This window comes from Eublepharis macularius, chromosome 9 (genome assembly GCF_028583425.1).
Source record: "Eublepharis macularius isolate TG4126 chromosome 9, MPM_Emac_v1.0, whole genome shotgun sequence".
Classification (NCBI taxonomy): Eukaryota; Metazoa; Chordata; class Lepidosauria; order Squamata; family Eublepharidae; genus Eublepharis; species Eublepharis macularius.
Genome location: NC_072798.1, coordinates 34,051,228 through 34,059,447, shown reverse-complemented (window position 1 = coordinate 34,059,447; position 8,220 = coordinate 34,051,228).

Genomic DNA, 8,220 nt, shown 5'->3' with positions numbered 1-8,220 from the left:
TAGACAATTGTAGAACTGATATCCCATCATATGACCCTTTGTAAAGCTGAGCCTCACATTACTGTGTAACCAGATGGCAATAAAGCATGCCTGATAAGATGAAAGATTTTAAGTTTTTTCCAAGGACTGGAGAAGTGTATGGACAAAGAAAGGCAGAGTTTCAAAATATTATAGTCAATGATGACAGAGAGAGTATGTTTAATTATATGAATAAATTCATCACAAAGTTCTCTTGAGGAGGCACAATAGGTTTACAGCCAACTATTAAGCAGATAGTCAAAATGAAGCTGTGCCTTTTATAGGTGGTGGTAGCAGTGGAAATTGCCATCAAGCCATAGCTTTAATTTTGTTCTTGAGTTGCTGTTCATTTGTGATTTTGTGTATATAAGCATATGGTTCCACAAGATATTCTGTGAACTGTGTATATTATTTTTTGCTTTGTTATTTATTGTTATAATAATTACACACAACAGAGGTCTTAATAAATTATTTAGTTGGAAAAAGGTTTCACATAGATAACTTGGAAAAATTTTGAGTAGGCTTTCAGGAGTTAGCCTAACAGCCTGTGAACAGGTTTGTGTATACAGTTTTTATAATTTCACGCCGTGGTCCTTTGTTTTGGTTGATTGTGGGTAAGATTGGCAGCTGCCTTTTTACGTGCATTCTCAGTGGTGACTTCCACCTTCTGAAATAGCCTGCCCAAGGAAGTCAGAAAGGCCCCCACATTTCCGTCATTCCACAGAATGAACAAAAAAGTGATGTTTGAGAGTGCATTCAAAAAGAGATCAGAATTGCAGTAGAAAGAACAGCGCAGGAATATGGGATGCAAGCAGAAAGCTACTTAGTGTAGTGGTATGCTGAAGATAAACTTCACTTGGGGAACGAAGGCAAGCAGATCAGGAACTCATTTCACACTTAATTGAGGGGGATTGAACTAAGTAAATTCACCAGTTGATCACATCTGTGTTGAAGTTTACAGCCTACCTTATAAGAGCCTCCCAGCAATGCTCCATGAGAGCTGCTGCTGCTGCTGCTGCATGTCGAACCTCTGTTCAAAATCTTGTTCTTTGCAGATGCACATTATTCTGTCACTGACAAGATTTTTGATCCAATCAGCTCTTAATTTAGTTGATGCACTGCAAAATATACCCCCCCCCCGTTCAATCTGGGAAGAATCTGGAAATATAGCAGGATTGGGAAGTGATAAGCGCCCCACTCTCCTATACACACACATATACAGAGGTATGCTTTATCCCTTGAAGAATGTATTTGCTCTCTTCTTTTATGATTCTTGACCTGTTTTAAAAGGCCAAGGAAAATGATCCTGTCCCCTAAGCTCCTTTGTTGATCCCTGTCGATGTCTCATTTGATGTCTCCTGTGCCATCTTTATCTCAGTTCTTCAGGAAACAAAATAAGTAATCCTAAGAAAACTGGAAATGACTAGAATGGAATTTTAATATCTAATCCACATGACTCCATCAGTGTACTGTGGTTGTCGGAGATGGGATGCAGCATAGGGTTGCGTTTCCACTGAGATCTGGGCTGATTCCGCACACGTTGGATAATGCACTTTCAATGCACTTTATCAATCGTTTGAGGTGGATTTTTTGTTCTGCACACAAAAAAATCCGTTCCAAATGATCTATAAAGAGGATAAACAGGGTTTCTCACCTGTAACTGTTGATCGTCGAGTCTCTTCTGTGCAGACACACATTGGGACTGCGCAGGCGCAGGCCAGCCGCGGAAAAGATTTTTCTAGCTTTTAGAGATGTGAAGGGGACGTTCGGATCCACCGCGCATGCGCGCCGGTGTTCCCGCCAATTTTGAATGCATATATATCCGAACGTCCCCAGCATTCCCTCAGTTCACCTGAGCCGCCGGAGAAAAACTCAGTTAACCAAGCACTCACAGCGGGGTAGGTGGGAGGGAATGTGTGTCTGCACAGAAGAGACTCGACGATCAACAGTTACAGGTGAGAAACCCTGTTTATCGTCTTCGCCCTTCTGTGCAGCCCCACATTGGGAGAATAACTAGCATCTCACCAATGGGGGCGGGTGTGAGTGTCTACTTGAACAAAGAATGCAGGACAGCCGTGCCAACAGCTGATTCACGTCGTGCATTCACGTCCACAGAATAGTGTTTGATGAAAGTGTCTGCAGTGGACCATGTCGCAGCTTGGCAGACGTCCCGGAGCGGCACTCCTCGCAGGAAGGCAGCAGAAGCGCCTTGCGCTCGAGTGGAATGAGCGGTAACCAACAAGGGGCACTGGACTCCAGCTTGCTGATAATAAAGTTTAATTGTAGACACAATCCAGCGAGAGATGGACTGGGCAGAAGCAGGTGAGCCCTTGCGAGGGCCAGAGTAACAGAAAAACAGGGCAGGAGATTTCCTGAAACATTTGGTGCGATGTAAATAAAACAATAAAGCACGCTTTACATCCAATGTGTGTAGTGCTCGTTCCCCTGGGGATGAGGGTGTTGGAAAAAAGGAAGGGAGGACCACCTTTTGCTGTAGGTGAAATTTGGAGACCACCTTGGGCAGAAATTCCATGCTAATGTGGAGCATGACCATAGCAGGGAAAAACTGCAGGAAGGGAGGGTCACACCTCAGAGCAGACAGCTCCCCAACATGCCTAGAGGACGTGACTGCCACCAGAAAGGCTACCTTCTGTGTGAGTAAAGGCAAGGGACAGGTGAACAGGGGCTCGAAGGGCCGGAGCATCAGTTGGGAGAGTACCAGGGACAGGCTCCAGTGAGGAATCGGTGGGGCCCTAGGAGGGAAGGTCTTGAAAAGGCCCTTTAGGAACTACTTGGAAAGCCAGTGTGTAAAAACGGTCTTTCCATCAATCTGCTCATGAAAAGCAGAGATCGCAGCCATGTGGACTTTAATGCTTGAGAAGGCAAGACCCTGTGAGCACAAATATAGGAGGTAGTCCAGAATGATAGGTAAGGGGCAATCAAAGGGAGAAACCCCCTTGGGGGCCAACCACCCGGAAAACCGGGACCACTTCTTCTGGTAGGACAGCCTGGTTGATAGCTTCCTGGCATTCAGAATGACCTTAAGAGCCTCTGAGGAGAGGCCTACTCTGGAGTGCACAGGAGCCAGGCGGCTAGACTCAGAACTGCCACATTGTGGTGTCTGACCCCGTCCCTGATTAATAGGTCCGGGGCAGGTGGCAGTGCCAGGCATCGTCCCTGCGAGAGGGAGAGCAAGAGAGGGAACCAATCCTGGCGTGGCCACTGTGGGGCAATCAGGATACAGTGGGTGTTGAAGGCCCTGACCCTGGAGAGGACCTTGTGCATGAGCGGGAAGGGGGGGGGAATGCATAAAAGAGCCCTGGGGACCAGGGTATCTGAAAGGCATCCCCTAGGGAGTGACGGCCAATTCCGGCCCGGGAGCAGAACAGCGGGGCCTGCTTGTTGTGGGCCGTGGCGAAGAGGTCGATGAGCGGTGTACCCCATGTGCGAAAAACCTGGTGGAGGTAAGCCCTGTTGAGGGACCACTCGTGTTAAGGCAGAAACACCCTGCTCAGCGTGTCTGCTGCGGTGTTGAGCTCCCCGGCAATGTGAACGGCCCTGGGAAGGACGTTGTTGACCATGGCCCACTTCCAGAGAGTCGTTGCTTCCCTGCAGAGCTTGAGCGAGACCGTCCCTCCCTGCTTGTTGAGGTAATAGCAGGCTGTGGTATTGTCTGACAGGACCTGAACCCTCCTTTTCCGAATGACATCTGCAAAAGAAGCAAGGGAGTAACGGATCGCTCTAAGCTCCAAAAGGTTAATGTGCATGGATGCCTCAGTTGGGGACCAGACACCTTGGGCTGATAGCTGCCCACAGCGCCCTCCCCATCCCAGGTTGGAGGCGTCAGTAAAGACGGTGACCTCTGCCAGGAAAGGGCCAAAAGGACAACCTTCGGACAGGTTCTCCGGGACAGTCCACCAGGCCAGGGAGCGCTGCACCACCCTGGGAATGGAGAACTTCTGATGCTGGCCCATAGTGAGGGGGTTGTACCTCCGGATGAACAGTTTTGCAGAGGCCTCATATGCAGGCGTGTGAAAAAACTACCCCTGTGGAGGAGGCCATAAGGCCCAACAAGGTTTGGATCAAAAGGGCAGTTTGGAAACGGTTATGCAGGAAATGACGGGCTAAGGAGGAAAGCCTGGTCAGGCGATCCGGGGGCAGGAAGGCTCTGCCCCATGGAGAGTCGAGATGAACCCCAATAAACCTAATGGCTGTGCCCGGAGTTAGGATAGACTTATCCCCATTAACCACCAAGCCCAACCTAGCCAGTACAGACAAAGTGAGGGCAATATGGGCCTGGAGAGAGTCAGCTGAGGGTCCCACCAGGAGACAGTCATCCAGGTATGGGTAGATAAAGCATCCCCTGGACCGTAGATATGCCACCACGGTGGCCATGCACTTCGTGAAGACCCTGGGTGCAGAGGCCAGCCCAAAGGGCAACACCGTATATTCATACACAGAATCCCCATAGACAAACCGCAGATATTGTCTGTGGCCCTCGAAAATGGAGATGTGGAAGTAGGCGTCTTTCAAGTCTAGAACAGCTAGCCAAACGCCAACCTCCAGGAGCTCTATAACCCGTGCCAGGGTCAACATCCGAAATTTCTCAACCCTTAAATAACTGTTGAGGCCCCTAAGGTCCAAAATGGGCCGGGAACCTCCATCCTTCTTATCCACCAGGAAGTACCTCGAATAAAATCCCCAAGGGGAAGTAGCGACATTGACCACCCGGACAGCACCTTTGTTCACCAACTCTATAACATTATTGTGTAACACAACATCACAACATGGAGAACAATGGGGAGGGAGAGAAAGGGGAGGTGCATCAATAAATAACAATTTGTAACCATGGGCCACAATGGACAGGACCCAAGTGTCAGATGTAACAAGTTGCCAACAGGGCAAAAAAGGCCGAAGCCTGTCCAAGAACCGGGCAGTAGAGGGAGTGTCCTCAGAGGCCAACAGGGGAGCGTTCAGGCTTAGTCAGAAGACAGAGGGCTTCTGCACGGAGGTTGAAGGCTTGGGTGAAGAGGGCTGTTGCCTGCCCTTGGACCGGCCGGAGCGCCTGGAAGAATGACGCTGCTGGGTAGAATAGGATCGGTGACCATAGGACTGGCCCGAGAAGAACCGCCCTTGACGCTGCTGGTAAGGCTGATAAGGGGTCTGGTAGGATCGGAACCGACCATAACGATACCTCGGACCCGACGGCTGAGCTGAGGGGGCGACTCCCAGGGACTTGGCCGTTTGCTGATTTTTCTTCATCAGGGAAAGGGATTCATCCGTCTTCTCCGAGAAGAGCTGGGGCCCCTCGAACGGGAAATCCTCCACTTTCGCCTTCTTCTCTGGCGGCAGGGCCGTGGACCAGAGCCAGGCGTGCCGACGCAGGACCACCGAAGTCGCCATCGCTCGCGCTGCAGAGTCGGCGGCGTCCTTACCAGCTGTCATCTGCTGTTTTGACAGCTTCATGGCCTCGGCTTGGAGGGCCTTAACCAGGTGGCGGCGATCCTCCGGGAGGTCGGAGAGGTAAGAGGACAGCCTTCTCCACAGGAATAAATTATAGGATCCCATTATAGCTTGGAAATTTGTTATACGGAATCCCAAGGACGCGGACGAGTAGATCTTCCTGCCCATGCCATCCAGCTTCCTGCCTTCCCGGTCTGCCAGAGCCGAAGAGGAACCGTATCGGAACCGAGCCTGACCTTCCTCCGCCACGATAGAAGAGGGCTTAGGGTGAGTGAAGAGGTACGGGCAGTCGTCCTGCTTCAGGTGGTAGTACCTCTCGACCTTCTTTGCCATCGGCGGCAGGGACGCTGGTGTCTGCCAGAGCGCAAGGGCATTGTCAACGAAATCCTCCACAGGGGGGAACGCCACCGACGCGGGGGACCCGGAATACAACGCCTCTAGCAGCTTGCTTTTGGGCTTGGAAGTCGTGAAGGAAACGTCTATCTCCAGCGCAGCGGCCATCCTCACCATCTGCTCGGCGAACATTCTGTAGTCGTCGTTTGGGGACGACGAACGAAGCTCACCCACGGTGTCATCCGGGGAAGGGTCAGAAGCCACATCTGAAGAGTATTCCAACGGGGAAGCCAGGCCCTCCTCATCCTCGGAATCTGAAAATTCTGCCTGGGTTTGCGTCGGAACCAAAGTCCGGCGATCGACCGGGGCTGAAGGACGGGGCGCAGGAACCAAGGGATGGACCAGCACGCTAGCCGCAGGAGTAGCAGGCGCAGGGTGCACGATCGGCTGAGCCAGAACGGAAGGCTGCGGAACCGAAGGATGCTGCAGGAAGGGCACGGACTGCTGGAACCAGGCCACGAAATCCTGCCAGGAGGCCATGTTCCCTATCCCTGGGACAGACTGGCAAGGAGGTAGAGGAGCGGGCACCGGGGCAGGCCAGCGAGACGGTGCCAGAACCGACGAGGTGGACGGCATCGGAACGGAGGACTCCGAAGGCGCCGGGGCGGACGGCAGGGAACGCTCGAATGGCTGAAACGGATCCGAGAAAGGCGGGAACGGCAGGAATTCCTCTGGAACCGACGGAGGAGGCGTGCAAGGAGGTGACGGGGTGTGGAGACTCACCTCATCGTCAGCTATCAGGACCGGTCTGGGCGGAGTACCGGGTGGCACAGTTGGAGCCGGGGATGGTGCACGGCCCTTGGCTTTTGACTTGGCCTTGGCCTTTTTAGGCGGGGGCTCCGAAGAAGCCTCTGTGGCCGAAGCTTTGGACGAGGGCTTCGATTTGGATGACGTACACTTCTTGGCCTTCCGGCTCGAAGGACGATCCATGGAACCGGAGTCCGATCGGGCCTCTGGAACGGGTTGCCCCGTCGGTTCCGATGGGAGCGGCTGTGGCGACTTACGAGACGGCGCCGGTGATGGAGCGGCGGAGCAGGGCCTATCTCCCGATGAGCCCGATGGCTTGGGGGGGAGAAGGTTGGCATCCCACAAGAAGGCACGGAGCCTGGCCTTTCGATCGCTCCTCGCTTTCGGGGTGAAAGACATGCATACCGCACAACGCTCCACGACGTGCCCCTCGCCCAGGCAGATGAGACAGAGCTCATGGCCATCCGAGTGTGTCATTTTCGTGCCGCATTTCAGACACTTTTTAAATAAAGATGTCTGAGACATTTTGAACGGTATCTCCCAACAGATGACACAGGAAAATACCGAACAGCAGAAGGAAACGATCAAGAAACTCCGAAGAGACGCTGAGAGACAAATAACGCTAGACAATAAGAACCTTTTCGACTGCGGCGAAAAAGGAACTGAGGGAATGCCGGGGACGTTTGGATATATATGCATTCAAAATTGGCGGGAACACCGGCGCGCATGCGTGGTGGATCCGAACGTCCCCTTCACATCTCTAAAAGCTAGAAAAATCTTTTCCGCGGCTGGCCTGCGCCTGCGCAGTCCCAATGTGGGGCTGCACAGAAGGACGAAGACGATTGGAAGTGCATTATCCAACATGTGCGGAATCACTCCTAAATTGGAATTATAAGCAGGGGGGGGGGAGGTTCTTTTAAGGAGAAGTGTCTACAGAATGTCCAGGGAAACCTGCCTTTTGATTGCAGCAGTGAAGAGAAGACTATTCTAACTCTGATGCTGACTAGAGCAGACCATGAGCGGCTAGGTAATTTGCTCCACACCCATCCTTACAATGACATCAATGAGGGCCAGTCAACCTGACAACAGCTGGATGTAAATGCCTGGTAAGCAATTCAGCATTCTGTCATTGTCAAAATGAGCTCTCTCCCTTTCTCCTTCCACTCTGCTTCTCTTCTGTATCTTGTCATTTGGTTGCATGTGTGAGGGCAAGCCCAAGTATCTTTCATTTATATACAGAATCGGTCAACAGCACTGGGTGCTGAATGTTAACCACCTTGGGAGACAATATTTTCCCGGAAAAGTGGGATCAAAATATAACAAGAAAGAGTTTTGATAAGACAATGTGAGGAACTGAGGGAAAAAATGATTTCCAAATCTCTCTTGCGTCTTTTAGGATTCCATGAAAACCAGGCCATTCCCCCTTTTTCTTTTGATTATTTTGCAAAGTCACATTTTTCTGCATAGATTGGGAGTCTCCTGTTTATGTAGAAATCCCTGCCTTGTCTGTGGGTCCCTCCATTTTGCAGCTTTAGGGTTGCCAGATTCCTGCTAGGGCTGGGAATCCCCCACAGTAGTGGACCCTTCCCAATGTGGCTC